The 16,881-nt window shown below is 37.6% G+C and overlaps 1 pseudogene; it reads left to right on the top strand.

Annotated features, from left to right (window-relative positions):
- The first annotated feature begins 940 nt into the window (after positions 1–940).
- LOC103015521 (NEDD8-conjugating enzyme UBE2F-like) lies at positions 941–1,551 on the top strand (annotated as a pseudogene).
- The last annotated feature ends 15,330 nt before the right edge of the window (positions 1,552–16,881 follow it).

Here is a 16,881-nt window from a genome sequence, read left to right on the forward strand (position 1 = left end):
TACTGCACAACAGATTAATCCTAAATATGAAGGACTAAAACAATAAAATTTAGTATCTCACAGTTTCTATGAGTTAGGATTTCATGAACAACTTAGCTGAGCGGTTGTGTCTCACAGCCTCTTATGAGAGACCTGATAGGGGCTGCAGGAATCTGCTGGCTTGACAGGAGCTAGAGGATCTGTTCATAAGATGGCTCACTCACAGGGTTGTTGGTAGGGAGCATAGGTGGACCTCTTCATAGGATCACCAGGTGACCTCATGATATAGCAGCTGGCTTCCCCCGAACTACATAATCCAAGACAGAGCAAGAGAGGCAAATGCCACAATTTCTATTATGACTTAGCCTTATATATAAGTCATACACCATCACTTTTGTCATATTTTATAGGTCACACAGACAAACCATGAAACAATATCAGAGAGGACTACACAATGATGTGAATATTGGGAGATAAGGATCATGGGGAGTTATTTTTTGGACAGTGGCCACCACAGGAAGAGTGGAATTTTGTCACTATATACTTCAGCTTTCACTATAGAATTTTAATTGTGGAATCAGTAAGGTACAAATAAGAAGAGGGTATTTTATTGATCTGGGTACTACCAACTATTTCTCTGAGTTTACCTCTTTAATTGCTATATCTACCGATTTCTGGGGTTCCAGTCAATTTTGCGGGGAGAGGAAGAGCTCCTCTCAGCTCTTAAAAATGACTGCCAAGGCGGAAGAGAGAAGCCAAGGCGGAAGAGAGAAGCCAAGGTGGAAGAGAGAAGCCGAGTCTGGCCTCATTTCCGGTCCCGCCGCCTGCCAAGCCACTTCCGGTCCAGCGGCCAGAGCTGGGTGCGGCGCTGAGCGCCGCGTGTCTCCGCCGCTGGCCGGGTGTGGTGTGGGGTGCCGCCCCGACTCTGCCGTCTTGCGGTGCCCAGGGCAGGGTGGCAGTAATGCTGACGCTGGCAAGCCAACTGAAGCGGGATGATGGTCGGTCTCAAAGGGTCCCTCCCGGGAGTCAGCCACAGCCTCTGATTCCACTCAGAGGGCTTCGGCGAGAGACAGTCTACTAGTTAAAGAGATTGCAGAACTTGAAGCTAATTTACCTTGTACATGTAAAATGCATTTTCCTCAAACAAACAAGCTTCATTGCTTTCAGCTAACTGTAACCCCAGGATTTTGGGGGTTTTTTTTTTTGGTTTTGTGTTTTTTGATAGATGAGGGTTACTAGGAGGGTGGAAAATTTCAGTTTGATACTGAAGCTCCTGATATGTACAACGTGGTACCTCCCACAGTGAAATGCTTGACCAGGATCTGGCACCCCAACATCACAGAGACAGGCGAAGTATGTCTGAGTTTACTGAGAGAACGTTCGATTGACAGCACCGGCTGCGCTCCCACGAGGACACTGAAGGATGTTGTTCGGGGATTCAACGCTTTGTTAAGTGATCTTTTGAATTTTGATGATCCACTGCATATTGAAGCTGCAGAACATCATTTGCCACACAAGGAGGACTTTCAGAATAAAGTTGAAGAGTGCATGAAACATTATGCCAGAGGCTAGGACGAGAAGACTGCAGCGCCGTGGACTGTGCGTTATAAGTTTGTCTCCAACTGAAGCAAAAAAGGGAGCCTCTTCCCCAGTCCTCGTGCTCCCCTCGGTCCCATTGGGTCCTCAAGTCCTGTGACCATGTTGTCCTAAGGAAGAACCTCTTCATGACTGCCCATTGTAGATGGAGAGTTCTACATAAATACAGCAAGAGAATTTGTTTGGGGTTCTCAAGAGTTGTCCCCTTACCTTAACATGCTTACTTCTTTGAAACTGTACTGTATAGGCTGATGGTGAGATTCTCGAGAAGTTGTAATGAACTCAGAATTGAGGCTAGAGCTTGCTTCTTCCCCTTCTCCCAAAGTCAGTTCCCTGCACAGGTCATGCTAATGATGTGCTCAGTGTAGCTCACAGATTGGCGATCAGAAACCCACTACAAACTGTGATTGGATGCAAATTCTCTTAGTTCCTTCCACAAATGTTAGCCTTGCCTAGATGTCGTGAAGCTTCCTAAAATGCATAACCATTCACTGTAGATCACTTACTGAAATGCGTATTTTATTTAATGTAAGTATGTTTTGGAACAGATTTGTAATTTGTACGATTTAGTGCTTTAATTATTTTTTTCTATTCTCAATTTAGTTTTTATTTTCATTGTATAGAGCAGACAGAAAGATGTTGAGTCAAGCAACTATTGAAGAGAAATACAAAGAAAATATGAAAGAAAAAAATGACTGCCAAAAGCATTGCTGATAATTTCTATACCTTCATATTTCCAAGTCAGTATTAAGCAAATGGGCTGGTAAGAACTGGTAAGAATGAAGAGGTAAGATGAGAAGTTCATGCTGTTCGGTTGTCTGGATGACAGTTAAAGCACATCATTTAGATGCCAATGCCTGAGGGAGAAAAAATTACAGAAATATGCTGAGTATCCAAAAATAATGATGGACATTCAGGACCAGGATGGAACGCATGTATATTGGGAAAATACCAGCAGAGGAAAGAATGCATGGTTGGAGTAGATAACAAGGAAAAGTGCAGAAGGATATAAGGCATAAAGTGGAATGGGGGAACAGATCATTTAGGGTTTTATAGGCAATTATAAAGACACTGGATTTTACTTTGATATAAGAATATTTTGGAGGGATTTAAGTAAATGATAAACATTTAAAAATAGTTTAAGGAATAAGTGAATGCAGAGAAATAGAATAAGAAGATAATGCAATGATAGAAGCAAGAAATGATGGTTGGTTGAACTCTAATAATATCTCGGAGTTGGTGAGGCTGGATCAGATACTGGATATATTTTGATGGTGCATATGATGTGAGGTATGAGAGAAACAGATAAGCCACAGATGATATCAGGAGGTTTGCCTTGAGCTCCTAAAGTAAGGGAAAGTTTTTTTAAGAAAAACCTTCTTTTATTAATGATGGGGAGGATCAAGAGATTGGTTTTGAACCTGTTACATTTTTTTAAGGCAAGCTAAACATCCGGGGAAATTTTGATTAGGCAGTTTGATAACCAAACCTGGACATTCTGAGGTGTAGAGGAAGAGGATGGAGAATCAGAAAGGAGACTGGGAAAGAGACAGGGTGGTGTCTCAGAAGCCAGTTGTAGAAAGTGAGTCAAGAGAATGGAACCATTAAATTGTACTAAAGGGTTGAATATGGTGAAAACTTAGTTTAGTCATTGTGACCACTAACGACCTTGACAAGCTTTGTTTTAGATGAATAGAGACTACAATCTACTGGAGTGAGATCAAAGAGAATGGGAAGAAATGAATTAAAAGTAGCAAGGAGATATACTGCAAAGGAGAGTAAACAAAGGAATGATGTCTGTAGAGGGATGGGTGGGGATGGGGGGAAAGAGAGGGACAGGGAGAGAGAGAGAGAGATTTTTTTTTCCCAAGAGGGAGAACCCAAAGCCAAGTAGAAGTGACTGGTACCTAATTAGTTTGTGGAATTGAGACGCTTTATTTATACTTATTTAATCCTTCCTTGGTTTTCTTAGAGGGATAGTTTACATGTAACTGAATTTTCATTCCAAGCAGCTGAGACAAAATAGAAGTAAGAAGAAGATTGATTTTGTTGAAAAATCATAAGAAATCTGCAGCTCTACTCTCTTAGAAAACTCAGAAATGCATGGTATATAGTTAAAATCTTAAATTTAAATACAAGTCTTAAAGGTCTCAAAGTTTTATTCATATATTTGTCCATCAAAAACGTTCTTTTGGGGACAACAGATTTAGTCTCAGGGTGAAACAAATTCCACTGGCTTCTGGCACAGAGTTTCTCAATCTGTGAGCCACTGGACCTGGTGTTTTGGTAAGGAGTTCACAAAATCTAGTATAAGCATTTCATTGTCTGCAGACCAATAAATGAAGGCATTGTACCTTTAATATGTGACGTAAGTAAAGATATCATCCAAATCGAAAGATTGGGAACCACAATTTAGGGCTATAAAATATGCATATCTATCTCATTCTTGAGTCTATAAATTCATCCAACCATACTCTGAGTTTCTAATTTTGTGCAAAGCAATGTACACAAATAAAAAATATATTAACCCTAAACAATTGTAATTTGCATGTTGTGCCTTAAAATAGGCTTTCAAATATTTGAATAGTTTTACTGGGATCTGATAGTATCTTATTTCTGCAGGAGACAAATTGGTTAGAGACTGTATCTTGGCTTGTATAGCAATTACTTTTTAATCAGTTAGAAGTTGACAATTTACTACACTTTCTTACTTACATTATCTTGGTTTTGGAGTCAGTAATAGCAACAAGATACCTTGATCAGGAAAATCCTGGTATTTACAGTTGAGGTAATAGCAAAATAAGATAGTCCTTATCTGATAAAAATACATGCAAAGCAGCTTTTTTGTCTTACACAGTAGAAAAATAAGAAACAGGTTAGTTCCCTTCTCTTTGTTCCCACAGCTTTAGAACTGTTTACCCACACACAATATAAACCAGATTAGTTTCTGATTACATAGAAGGTGATTCATGCTGTTTGGGGGATTACATTATATTTTTAGGATTATATCATATTACAATATGTTTTTATTGTGAACATTTATACAGGAACATTATGGAATAATGAATGACTATATCCTAAAAAAATACAATACACATTGACTTAATTCCTTGAAAATACTTTATAATAAGCATTTCTTATGATTTATAGGGAAATTTGTAGTTTCTACATTTAATTTATTCTTTAACTCACTATAATTTGGATTCCTTTCTTAGCATCCCACCACCTAAATAGCTTTTAATAAAAGTTGTCATTGAACTACTAACTCTGTCTGTCTTTCTCTCTGCTTTTTAGGTTTTAACGTCCAGGGAATCTGTCTGGCATTTTACACTTTATACACAATTCTTCCTTCTCGGACGCTCTCCTCTCTGGGCTTCTGTGACAATACAGCTTTTGGATCTCTTACCTTTCTGAGTCATCTTTCTCAGTTTCTTATTTATTTATCTGCTTGTTTGATTTTTTTAATTTTTATGCTATTTGTTCATTGTTTGTTTGTTTGTTTATACTCTTTCTTATCCTGATCTTTAGATATTTTTTACTCTGAAGGCTTTTGCATTCAGGTGACATCTTTAAAAAAAAATTTTTTTAAACTCTACCAGTACAATATTTCTTAACTCTGACTTTGCATTTCAATCACCTGGGGAGATTTTGCAAAACAGGATTGCCTGGCCGCCCCCCACAGAGATGTTGCTTCAGAATTTCTCAGGTAGATCCTGGGTGTTTTTATTTTTTTCAAAGCTCCGTAGGTAATTTTAAAGTAAAGCCAGATTTGAGAACCAGTGCTATTTACATTCTCCCGGAGTGATCTCATCCAGTCATAAAGCTTCAACTACCTGCTCTACACAGAAGATTTATAAATATGTATCAGCAGCTCTAGCTTCTCTCCTGAGCCACAGGCTTGTTATAGATAATTGCTCAGTTTGCATTCCTTCCTTTCTTCACTCCCTGAATGTTTTTGAGTGCTACCAAGTGCTAGGTGCTCTGCTAGACATAGGGATTCAGAAATGAGCTAGATATTGTTCCTGCCCTCAGGGAATTTAAGTAATATATGAAATAAAGACAAAAATAGACAACTAAGTACTGTGTTGTCATAGCCATGACAGAGGAAAGACGAGAACCTAGGAAATACACCTAACCCAGATTAGGCAGACTTGTAGAACTCGGGGGACTTTTGTCTCAGGTATGTACAGAAGATAAAGTATGTCTCAAAATATGGAAATATATTTTCCAGGTGTAAAAGATGGTGATATGGGGAGAGAGAGGATTATTCACAGAAATAGGGACAAAGAAAACTGGGATATATCTGGGGAAGTACACATACAGCTTTCTGTGGCAGAACTGTCTCCTCTTCATGATTTCCCATTAAAATAATTCTGCTAATTTTGTAACTAAACTTCATAGAACAATTATATCTATCAGTTAAAGGGTCTTGGTGAAAACTCATACAAGAAAAAAATGTATATTTATGAACTCAAAAGCAAAATAATATGTGGAAAGTTGCCATTTATATTCTAAAACATAATTGGTAGAATATTTGATATCTATTCATGTGTAGATATTTTAAAAACCACATTGAATATAAACGGGGGACACACATCTTCACTGCTACTAGACCTGAGAAAGGCAATCACACTCCCATATGCAGTCTGTGATATTCTCTGTCACTGTGTACTGTCATTGTCTTGAATATTTCAACTGTTTCTTTCATATTTAGCTTTTGTTTTTGCCTAGAGTTGTATAATAAGTCACAAAAGTTTTTTAAAAAGTTGAAATAAAATTCATACAGAAGGTAGCAAGGGGCATGACAAAAAGGATTAAAACGGAAACACTACAGCACCATACAAAGAAAATCAGTAACAGGAATATGAACATAAGTGCATTTTGCAATTCTCTCATGCGAGAGCATCAACCATGTGCCCTGATGATTTACCAACCTTTTTTGTGATAGAGGTCTTTCAGGAGCACCAAAATGATGGAGACTATCAGATCCTCTGAATCTGATAATTGGTCTAAAGTATGCCCTTCATCACTCAACTATTCAGCATCATAAACTTTCTTTTACAAAATTTTGGGGTTATAATTCATGTATCATGCCATTAACCCACTTATGGTGTACAATTCAATCATTTTTATTATATTCACAAAGTTGTGCAACCATTAATCACCACAATTTTAGAACACCTTCACTACCTCAAAAAGAAAACCCACACTACTTAGCCCCCAACTCCTAAGCCCTCATCTCTCCAGCCCTAGGCAATAACAGATTTACTTTTTGTCTCTATAGGTTTGCATGTGTGTGTGTGTGTGTGTGTGTGTGTGTGTGTGTATATTTCATATAAATGGAATCATACACTCTGTGGTTCTTCGTGACTGGCTTCTTTCACTTTAGCTTGTTTTTAAGGTTCACCCATGTTGTAGCATACATCTGTATTCATTCCTTTTTTTACATCAAAAATTTGGTTTCTTTTTAGTGGTCTCATAACTATTTTAGTAAAGTTGATTTCCATTGGAATCCAATGAATTTAGCTATTTTATTGTGGTAAAATACATATAAGATGCACCATTTAACCCATTTTAAAGTGTACAATTCAGTGGCCCAAGTATATTCACAATGTTGTGCAACCATCACCACTATCTTGTTCCAGTACTTTATCTCCCCAAATGAAAACCCGTTTAGTAGCCACTCGCATCTCCTTCCCTACAGTCTCTGGCAATCACCAATCTGCTTCTGTCTCTATGTATTTGCCTATTCTGGATATTTCATATAAATGGAATCATTATAATATGTGACCTTTTGGCTCTGACGTCTTTCATTAATTTAATTGAATGTTTAATGATGTTATTCTGAGCAGGGACCTGTGGCACCACAGTGAACTGTAACTTGTAAATGGACAAAAGAAGATTTACAGCAAACTTCTCATTGCACAAATTGGCTTTTAGCAAAAGGAAAAAAATGCTTATTGAGTTTGTGTTATGTGCTAGTAGTGAGGTCTAAGTACTTTGCAAGTATTTTTTCCATCTTTATTGAGCTATAATTGACAAATAAAAATTGTATATATTTAAGGTGTAAGACTTGATGTTTTGATATATGTATACCTTGTGAAATAATCCCCACAATGAAGCTAATTAATTACCATGGTAACAATGGTAATTGTCCATTACCTCACATAGTGACCATTCCTTTTTGTGTGTATGTGATCTACACATTTAGCAAATTTCAAGTATACAATTACAGTATTGTTAGCCATATTCATACTGGTCTACATTAGATCTCCAGAATCTATTCATCTTGCATAATGGAAACTTTGTATCCTTTGATCATCTCTCCCCATTTCCCCTTATCCCCAGGCCCTGGCAACCACCATTCTACTATATGCTTCTATGAATTTGACTATTTTAGATTCCTCTTATAACAGAGATCATACAATATTTGTCTTTCTGTGTCTGGTTTATTTCACTTAGCATAATGTCTTCTAGTTTCATCCATGTTGTCACAAAGTTCAGGATTTCCTTTATTTTTAAAGCTGAATATTATCCATGTCTGTATAATATCACATGTATGGATATACAATGTTTACTTTATTCATTCATCAGTTGATGGACATTGGTGTTGTTTCCACCTTTTGGCTATTAGGAGTAATATTGTTATAAACCCATGTATCTGTGGTCAACTGATTTTCAATGAGGGTGCCAAGATCATTCAATGGGAAAAGAATACTCTTTCCAACAAATAGTCATGAGGCAACTGGATATCCATATTCAAAACAATGAATTTGGACCCATACTTCACACAAAATAAAAATGTTAACTCAAAATGAATCAAAGACCTAGATATAAGAGCTGAAACTAGAAAACTCTTGGGAGGAAAAATAGGTGTAAGTCTTATGACTTTGGATTAAACAAGGACTTCTTAATTATGACATCCAAAGCACAAGCAACAAAAAAAACACAGATAAGTTGAACTTCACTGAAATTAAAAACTTTGGCTCAAAGGGAACCATCAAAAAAGTGAAAAGTTAACCCTCAGAAGGGGAGGCAATATTTACAAATCATATAATTGATAATGGGATATTACCCATTATAAATAAACAATTCTTATAACTCAAGACAAAGGACAAAAACCCAATTTAAAAATGAGCAAAAGACTTAAATAGACATTTTTTCCAAGGAAGATACACAAATAATTAACAAGTACTTGAAAAGATACTCAACATCATTAGTCACCAAGGAAGAGTTTTAAAACCACAATGAAATACCACGTTATACCCACTAGGAAGGTGATTTTTTTAAAAAGGAAAAGGAAATTAACAAGTTTTAGCAAAGATGTGGAGAAATTGGAATCCTAAATCCACTGCTGGTAGGAATGTAAAGTGGTACAGCCCCTGTGGAAAACACTTGATATTTCCTCAAAAAGTTGATAAAGTTACCATATAATCCAGCATTTCCACTTGTTGTAATTGCTACCAAGTACACCAAGACAATTGAAGACATATGTCCATACAAAACCCAGCATCATAAACTTTCACAGCCAGTGACAAACTGTGTCTGCTTCAAGTCTCCCTCCTCAACATTTTTCATGCTTCAATTTTCTTTCTCATTTGGGAGTAAAATTTCTTTTTGTGGAATCACTTAGCTTTTTTATTGAATATATTTAATGTATTTTGGTCTAACAAAAATTCATTTATTTGTGTTTTGGTTTTGCCTTGCTGTATTGTAAATGATAACATTTATGGCCTGACATACAAACAATATGTGTTATTGCATAAAAGTCAACAACTTGTTAACAAATATATTGATTTTTAGCAATAAAATGGAGATATTTTAAGCATTGTGCATCCTAACACTATCAACTGTTATATGTTTTATTAGACTTTTCAGAAATTGGTTAGGGATTTTAGCTTGATAACCAAATGTTGATTAATTTTTTCATTGGGAAATGGGGCCCTGATTGGCATTTTCATACATTGCCTAATTTTAGGGAAAGGATTACTGATGTTATGTGAAAAAAGCAATGCCTTTATTTCATTGTGCCCAGAAAACAGTGCTTCAAGGTGCTGGCCTGTTGCAAAAAGATGTAGACAGGTTTTAGATCATAATGAATTGTATCTACCATGATAAAATATATATATATATATATATATATATAAAGATGGCTTTCAAAAGTCTTTGAATGATCTTAGTGATATGGATTTGTTTGAACTTGGAAAGTTTGTTCTACTGTCAGTGTTGAGACAGGATGAAAGGGGCAATACTGGAGGTACTGGGAGTAGCTAAAAGACTATAGTGGTAATCTGTGCAAAAAATTCTGAGAAATTTTACAGAAGCAAAGAAAAGGAGGATAGGAAGTAGGCGACACATTTTAGAAGTGTTAAGGAAGTAGACTCAAGTGTACAGGAGGCCAACAAAGGGTAAGCATAAAATATTAGTGTCCAAACTGGGATAATTTTCAAAGTTAAAGTGGCCACTATTGTTAATTGCACTGTGTAAACATACATAGTCTGTGTGTTCTGAGGAAAACAGAGACCTATAGCTATCCTAATGATGTATCATGGAAAATAATAATAAGAGAAAACATTTCACAAGAGCATGTACGTGTCAGACATCATGGTAAGTATATTCCATAGGTCCTATTACGTAATCCAAATACCTATCCCCTACTTATGCCCACTTTACAGATGATAGACACATCAGATAAGTTAAAAACTTTCCAAAAGTGACATCTGAACATCTGCTTTTCTGATTAGGAAGCATATTCCCTTAATTTTTGCATTATTGCCCTATTATTCTGAATTACTGATAAAGGAGTAACTCTTCCTCAAAATAACATGCCCAGACAAAATGAGCAATAATATCTTGACAGATGTAATTGGTCCTCATCATGAGGAGGAGGTAAGGCTCTTGTTACATTTTGGGGTAAGGGAGAAATTTATTTGGCACCATATGATCCATATGAGCTCTTCTTGGCTTCCACTTGCTCAATTTTGATGGGAAACGGACAAGTGTAGCAACCCCAATCGGAAAAGAGCATGGTGACAATGTGCTCAGATCCCTCATATCAGGCCATCAGGAAAATAACCAGAAGGTCCCTTCCCTAACACAGTCAAAAGGAGAGACAAGTGAAGTGGACTTTTTCCATCTTACTCCAAAAGAAAACCCCTGGAGGAAACTTGAAAAAGTCAGTGGGACAAACAGCAGTGCCCACCAGTGTAGCTGGTCTCTATTGAAGCCACAAATAACATTAGTCATCTTCCTCCTGTATACCCAGTCCAGACTTCCCTCACCCTCAGCACCTCTTCTGGTCTTGAAACTGAGTGGGACCCTGTGGGGCTCCTGGGTACAAATCCTTTCCGTGTCCCCCATTTTTTGTTTTTGGCTGCACCACGCTGCACGAGGGATCTTAGTTCCCAAACCAGGGATCGAACCCATGCCCCCTGCAGCGGAAGCGCAGAGTCTTAACCACTGGACCGCCAAGGAAGTCTCTGGTGTCCCCCATTTCTTGTTTGCAGGAAATAGGCTTTATTCACCCTCTTTGACCTTCCCTAAATTCCAAAGGGCAGATTCAAACAGTAGCTAATCAGGGAAGGGAGGGGATGCAGAAACTAGGGGGGAGCAATCAAGAAACAATAGTGCAGCCTTGGGGCAGTATCCTGGTTCCTCCTCAAGGAATATACATAACAATATCTTTGAGTTCTTCAGCAGGAACTAAGGCCCTCACCCAGGTGGAGGATGGTAACTTCAGACTGAGCACAAGATTCCTGGAACACCACCATGTTACATCGCCACCAACCGGTCAGAAGAAAGTCACACACCCTGCAGCCCTCACCCCGGATTTTGCGTTCCCTTTCTGGGTCCGGTGGTGACCATCCTGTTGGACCTCTTGTTTGGCCCTTGTCTGTTTCAACTGCTCACAAAGTTTATCTCGGACAGGCTCCAACATTTTCAGACTAAGTTGTTGTTACTACAAGGGTGGAAGCCGACTTCGGACATGAAATACCTCAGTTTAGATAAGGTAGAGAGAGACTTCTACTCTACTAGCCAGGATGGCCCCCACTTCCAGGAGGAAGTAGTTACAGAAGAAAGAGACCTCCGCCCCAATTCCCAAGAAGTATCCTGAGTATGAAGTCTCTCGGTGGGGGAGAGTTGTTAGGGAACCATTGACTGAAAACACCTGCCCTGGCCAGCTTGCATGGATTATTTCACAACAGGAAGTCCCGATAAGGAACACGGAACTGACCAGCTGCAGCCAACCAGAAGAATTTGGGAGGGGCCAAAAGCAGGAAGGAGAAGCCAGCCCATATATGTCTGGCCAACCTCCCAGAAACCCTCTGGCTGAAAACCACCTTGACTGAGAGATGCGTGCGCTGCCTGGAAAGGCCTTGAATTGGACCACATATAGGCACAGGCAAGATGATTGGCCAGAGACAACCCAAAGGACTAACCCCACCTCCATAAAACCCTGAGACTGTGAGGCACTTGGCAGAGCAGTCGTCCTGGGTTCCGTTACCCTGCTACTCTCTGCTCCAGAGTTCTCTGCTTTGTCAGTATGTGTGTCTCCTCGGACAATTCATTTCCTAGTGTTAGATGAGAATCCACTCTCGGCCCTAGAAGTAGTCGCCCTTCCCGTAACAACTGCAGATATAAAACCTACACAGAATGCCCAGAGCAACTGTTTGAGGATTTGAAAAGTAAAAGGTAGCAGGGGAAGAAAAACCAGGACTCAGAACCTGAGGTAAGTATACCTTAGTTTTTGTTTTACTTTGGTATGATCTAACCTGAGCTCAATGTAGCCTGAAGCACAGACATGGCCACAGGAGCACAGACAGGAAGAGAGCCAAAAAAAGCAAGCTAGTTTTGGCTCGAAGAGCATAGAAAACCCTCATTTTTCCATTCTTTCCTTTCCTCAATTCCCTCTCACCCTAGGCCCACAGCCATCCTGTGGCGGCAGTGGCAGCCCTGTCAGCAGGATTCCCGAGGAACCAAAATTCTTAAAGAGGGAATCTTCCTCTGATCAGTGGAACTGTAGCCCCAAGGGGTGGGGCAGGGGACGTGAAACCCTATTAGTGTTTTTCTTCTCCGCTCTCCTGCTGCTTGATCCCAAATGCAAATGCAGCAATGGAAAAGCATGTCAGTGGGGTAGTAAGCTGCAGGTTTCTGACTAGAATAATGAAAAAGGGACCACTAGAAAACCAGAAAGTACTGGAGAGACTGTGGAGAGGGGGTGGTTCTGGGCAAGCAGACCCCATGAGCTGTGTATGAAGTCCTGCACTTACTCCTGTGCTGCACAGGCAGAGACCTGATCCTCATTAGAATATCAAAGACTGGAGAACTGGACTAAGAGACCATCTGCTGGCCAGTGGTAGAGCTCATGTGGGAGAGACCCAAATAGTCCATCAAAGCTTTTGAACACTGAGGTGACATCGGAACCACAGTCTACAGAAGGTGGTTGGAATTGTGACCTGAAGAGGCTTTGTATTTTAGAGGAAAGAGAAGTTCTAGTTAGAAGATGAAATGGATACTCACATCCACAAAGCACTAGATTAGACACAAGCCTGCGATAAGTATACAATTTGTTCAAATGACCAACTGGATTAGGTGCCTGTTGATACCAAGCAGGGCCCTGGGGGGCTCCTGGGCACAAAGGCTTTCTGTGTCCCCCATTTATTTGATTACAGGAAACAGCCTTCATTCAGCCTCCATGACCTTCCCGGAGTTCCAATGGTCAGATTCAAGTGGTTGCTAATTAGGGAACGGAGGGGATGCAAGACCAGGGAGAAACAAACAGTCAAGAGAAACAACAGGGCAGCCTTGGGGCAATGTCCTATTTTCCCATACACAAAACAATATCTTTGAGCTGTTTTGCAGATACGGAAACCTCCTCCAGGTGGGAGAAGTTAACAATTAATGATGGTATGCTGCACACAAGCATGTAGACCCCAGACCAGTTGGAACCTGAAGGTTGATGATGCTGACTCCTGCTTACGTCACCACCAACCCATCAGAAGAATGTCCATGAGCTGATCACACCCTCTTTGAACCATTACTGTAAAACTTCTCACTATCCTCTGCAAGTGGGGACAAAGTTTTTTGAGACAGAAATCTTCTGTGTCCCCCTTTGCCTGGCAAAGTAATAAAGCTATCCTTTTCTATTTCACCTAAAACTCTGTCTCCAAGATTCGATTTGGCACTGGTGTACAGAGAAGCTGAGCTTTCGGCATCACTGTCTTTAAACAGAAAAAGAGATTTATACTTGCATCCACTGTCAAAAATAAGCCAGCAATTGTAGTGCTGTCAGAAAAGTGTTTAAAGGGAGTTCCCTGGTGGTCTAGTGGTTAGGACTTGGCACTTTCACTGCTGTGGTCCGGGTTCGATCCCTGGTCGGGAACTAAGATCCTGAAATGAAAGCCTAGTGGCACAGCAAAAAAAAAAAAAAAAAGTGTTTAAGCAGTAACATAAGAAACATCAAACATCACATCTGATCTGTTAATTTTTTCCAGATGTTTATAATACAATTTTATGAAATACATTTAATAATTGAAATCCTAGAACATCAATGCATTTTAAAATTACAGGTCAGATTAACTGTACTAAACTCTTAATCCTAGAGGTTTGTGTTGCCTACTTCCAAAGATTTAAAATGTTTTTAAAACATAAATATATATTTTTAAAACAAATCTTCCTTGTGAGTTATATTTTGCTTTTGAAGTGCAAGTAAATAGTTACTAACTAATGGTGCTCAATTTTCTTTTTTTAATTTTTTCTAAGAAAATATTAGAGGAAACACTAGATATTAATTGCAGAACTGAATGATTTCCCAAGGAGAATAGTTATTTATTCATGAATGATAAAACACAAATTATTTCTGGCACACTAAAATAGGGCTTACATTTGAACTTTAGCTAAGACACAAAGAATTTTCCCTTATGAATCTAATTATAAGTGTCATTTCAAAAACTACTTTTACTTCTGCTTTGGCTTAGTGATAATTTTAATTTCTAATAATTGGAGTATATTTAAAGTTTCAAAAGGTAAACAAGATATAGGTTTATCTTTCTCATTTTATAAGTTAAGGATGCATTCTACTGATCCCTTTTCTCACACTCACCAAAGAGGAAAAGAGAACACAATATAATTGATACTTGGTGAGGAATTAAATAAAATTATCTTGTTCAGGTGCCTTATTTGTTGGGATATGTTTTAATACAGTTTCAGTTTCTTTAATGGCTTTAACCTATCCAGATTTACTATTTCTTCTTGTTTATATTATGATATTGTTTATTTTTGAAGAAAAACATCTCTTTATATATTTTAAGATGCTTAAATTTATACAACTGTTATATTTTAAATGTAACTATATCTGTACATAACATCTTTTTTATTACCAATATTATTTTATAAACAGTCTGTCCTCTTAGTTTGTCCTCTTTAGTTTTAAGTAGTTTGCCAATTTTAATTCGTCTTTTCAAAATCTATGTTTATTCTTTGTTCAATTTAATGTGCGATTTTACCTTATTATTTTGTTCCTCACTATGTTTTAATGAATTATTTTCTCACTGTTACTTCTTGAATCCCACTTCTTCCTTCTGGCTTCATTTTTCTTTTTGTTGAAGGGATAATTTGTGAGTCTAAATGTCTTAAAATATCTTTATTTTGCATGTACTCTTAACAATAATTTTACAGTATGTATTGTGTCTACAGTTCTATTCTCTCAGTACCTTTCTCATGGCATCTACATTTATTTTCTGGTAATTTGGGGTATTTTCTTTAATTCTTCATGTTCACCAGTTTTTCAATGATATGTCTAGATACTAGCTTAAAAAATCTCTATATTTTGTGGATTTTTCAACTCATGAAATTTTTCAACATATGGAATTTTTCTCTCATCGATTCTGGGAAAGGCACACCCACAACACACACACTGTCATTATCTCATCAAATATCACTTGTCTCTGCTTCTTTATTAGAATATGTTGAGACTTCTTGTTCATCTTCCATATTTCTTAGTGTCTCTTAATTATCATTCATTATTTAACTTTTCTATGCTGCATTCTTAGAGAGTTTCACCATTATAATGTAATCAATAAATTCTCTTTAACTATATGCAGTTGTTAAATTATTTTAGTTGTTATCACGTTTATCATATATATATGTATATATACACACACATATATATATACATATATTTATGTTGGCATTTTTACTATATTTTTAATTTCCAAAGTTCCTATAAAAATCTACCTTGTTTTCAATTTCATAACTGCCCTTTAACATTTAATAAAGTCTAGTTGTTTATAAACATTATTTCATTATTTATCTATGTAAGAATTATAGAGTTGCTCTATTATCTTCTTTTTTTGACATTTTGTTCAATCTGTTGAAAGTCTTTCATGGAAGCAGATATTCTTTTGTGTTTGGCATTTCATGTTTAAGAGCTAATCTGCTGAGCAAGCCCCTTCCTGTATTGTGATTGGGTTTTAGGCAAACCCTGGTCCTGTGGAATGTGTAGTTCTTTAGTTAGAAGCTTTGCTTGTGACTATGGGTGGTAGACTTTTAGGTTTTGGTCCCATATGTTCACAACTTGTACAGTCCATCAGAGCTCCTGAGTCATCTTTTATCTATGAAAAACACAATTCCAGCTTTAGACTTCATGAGTGGATGCCAATTATAATTTCCTGCCAAATGCAAGGTGTTTGTCTTCTGTCCTCAGCTGGCCTTAGAATTCTTATGCCATATGTCTCACTCACCATAGTGAGTTTCATTTTTATTTTTAATCAAGATATTTCTTTCTTATTTTTAAACATGGCAATGTGTTTTTTAACCTGACAATGTTTTTTGTACAAGTATAATTTGTGTACCATGAATGTACTCATTTTTTTTTTTTGGCCATGCCATGAAGCATGTAGCATCTTAGTTCCCTGACCAGGGATCAAGCCCGTGCCCCCTGCAGTGGGAGCATGGAGTCTTAACTACTGAACCACCAGGGAAGTCCCTGAATGTACTCATTTTAAATGTACAGTTCATTGAATTTTGACAAATGTATACACAATCAAGAAATATAATAGTTCCATGACCACATAAATTTACCTCAAGTCTATTTTTTTTTTTAAGTCTATTTTTAATACAAGTTTAAAAACAATTTCAAACGTTATAGAAAAGTTGCAGGTATAACACAAATAACTTTCTTTCCTAAACCATTTGAAAATAAATTGCCAAACAATGCCCCATCACCCTGAATATGTTGTGGGTAATTTCTTACGGAACCACAATACAACTATCAAAATCAGAAAGTTAACACAGAACCACAATACA

Source organism: Balaenoptera acutorostrata, chromosome 1 (genome assembly GCF_949987535.1).
Source record: "Balaenoptera acutorostrata chromosome 1, mBalAcu1.1, whole genome shotgun sequence".
Taxonomy (NCBI): Eukaryota; Metazoa; Chordata; class Mammalia; order Artiodactyla; family Balaenopteridae; genus Balaenoptera; species Balaenoptera acutorostrata.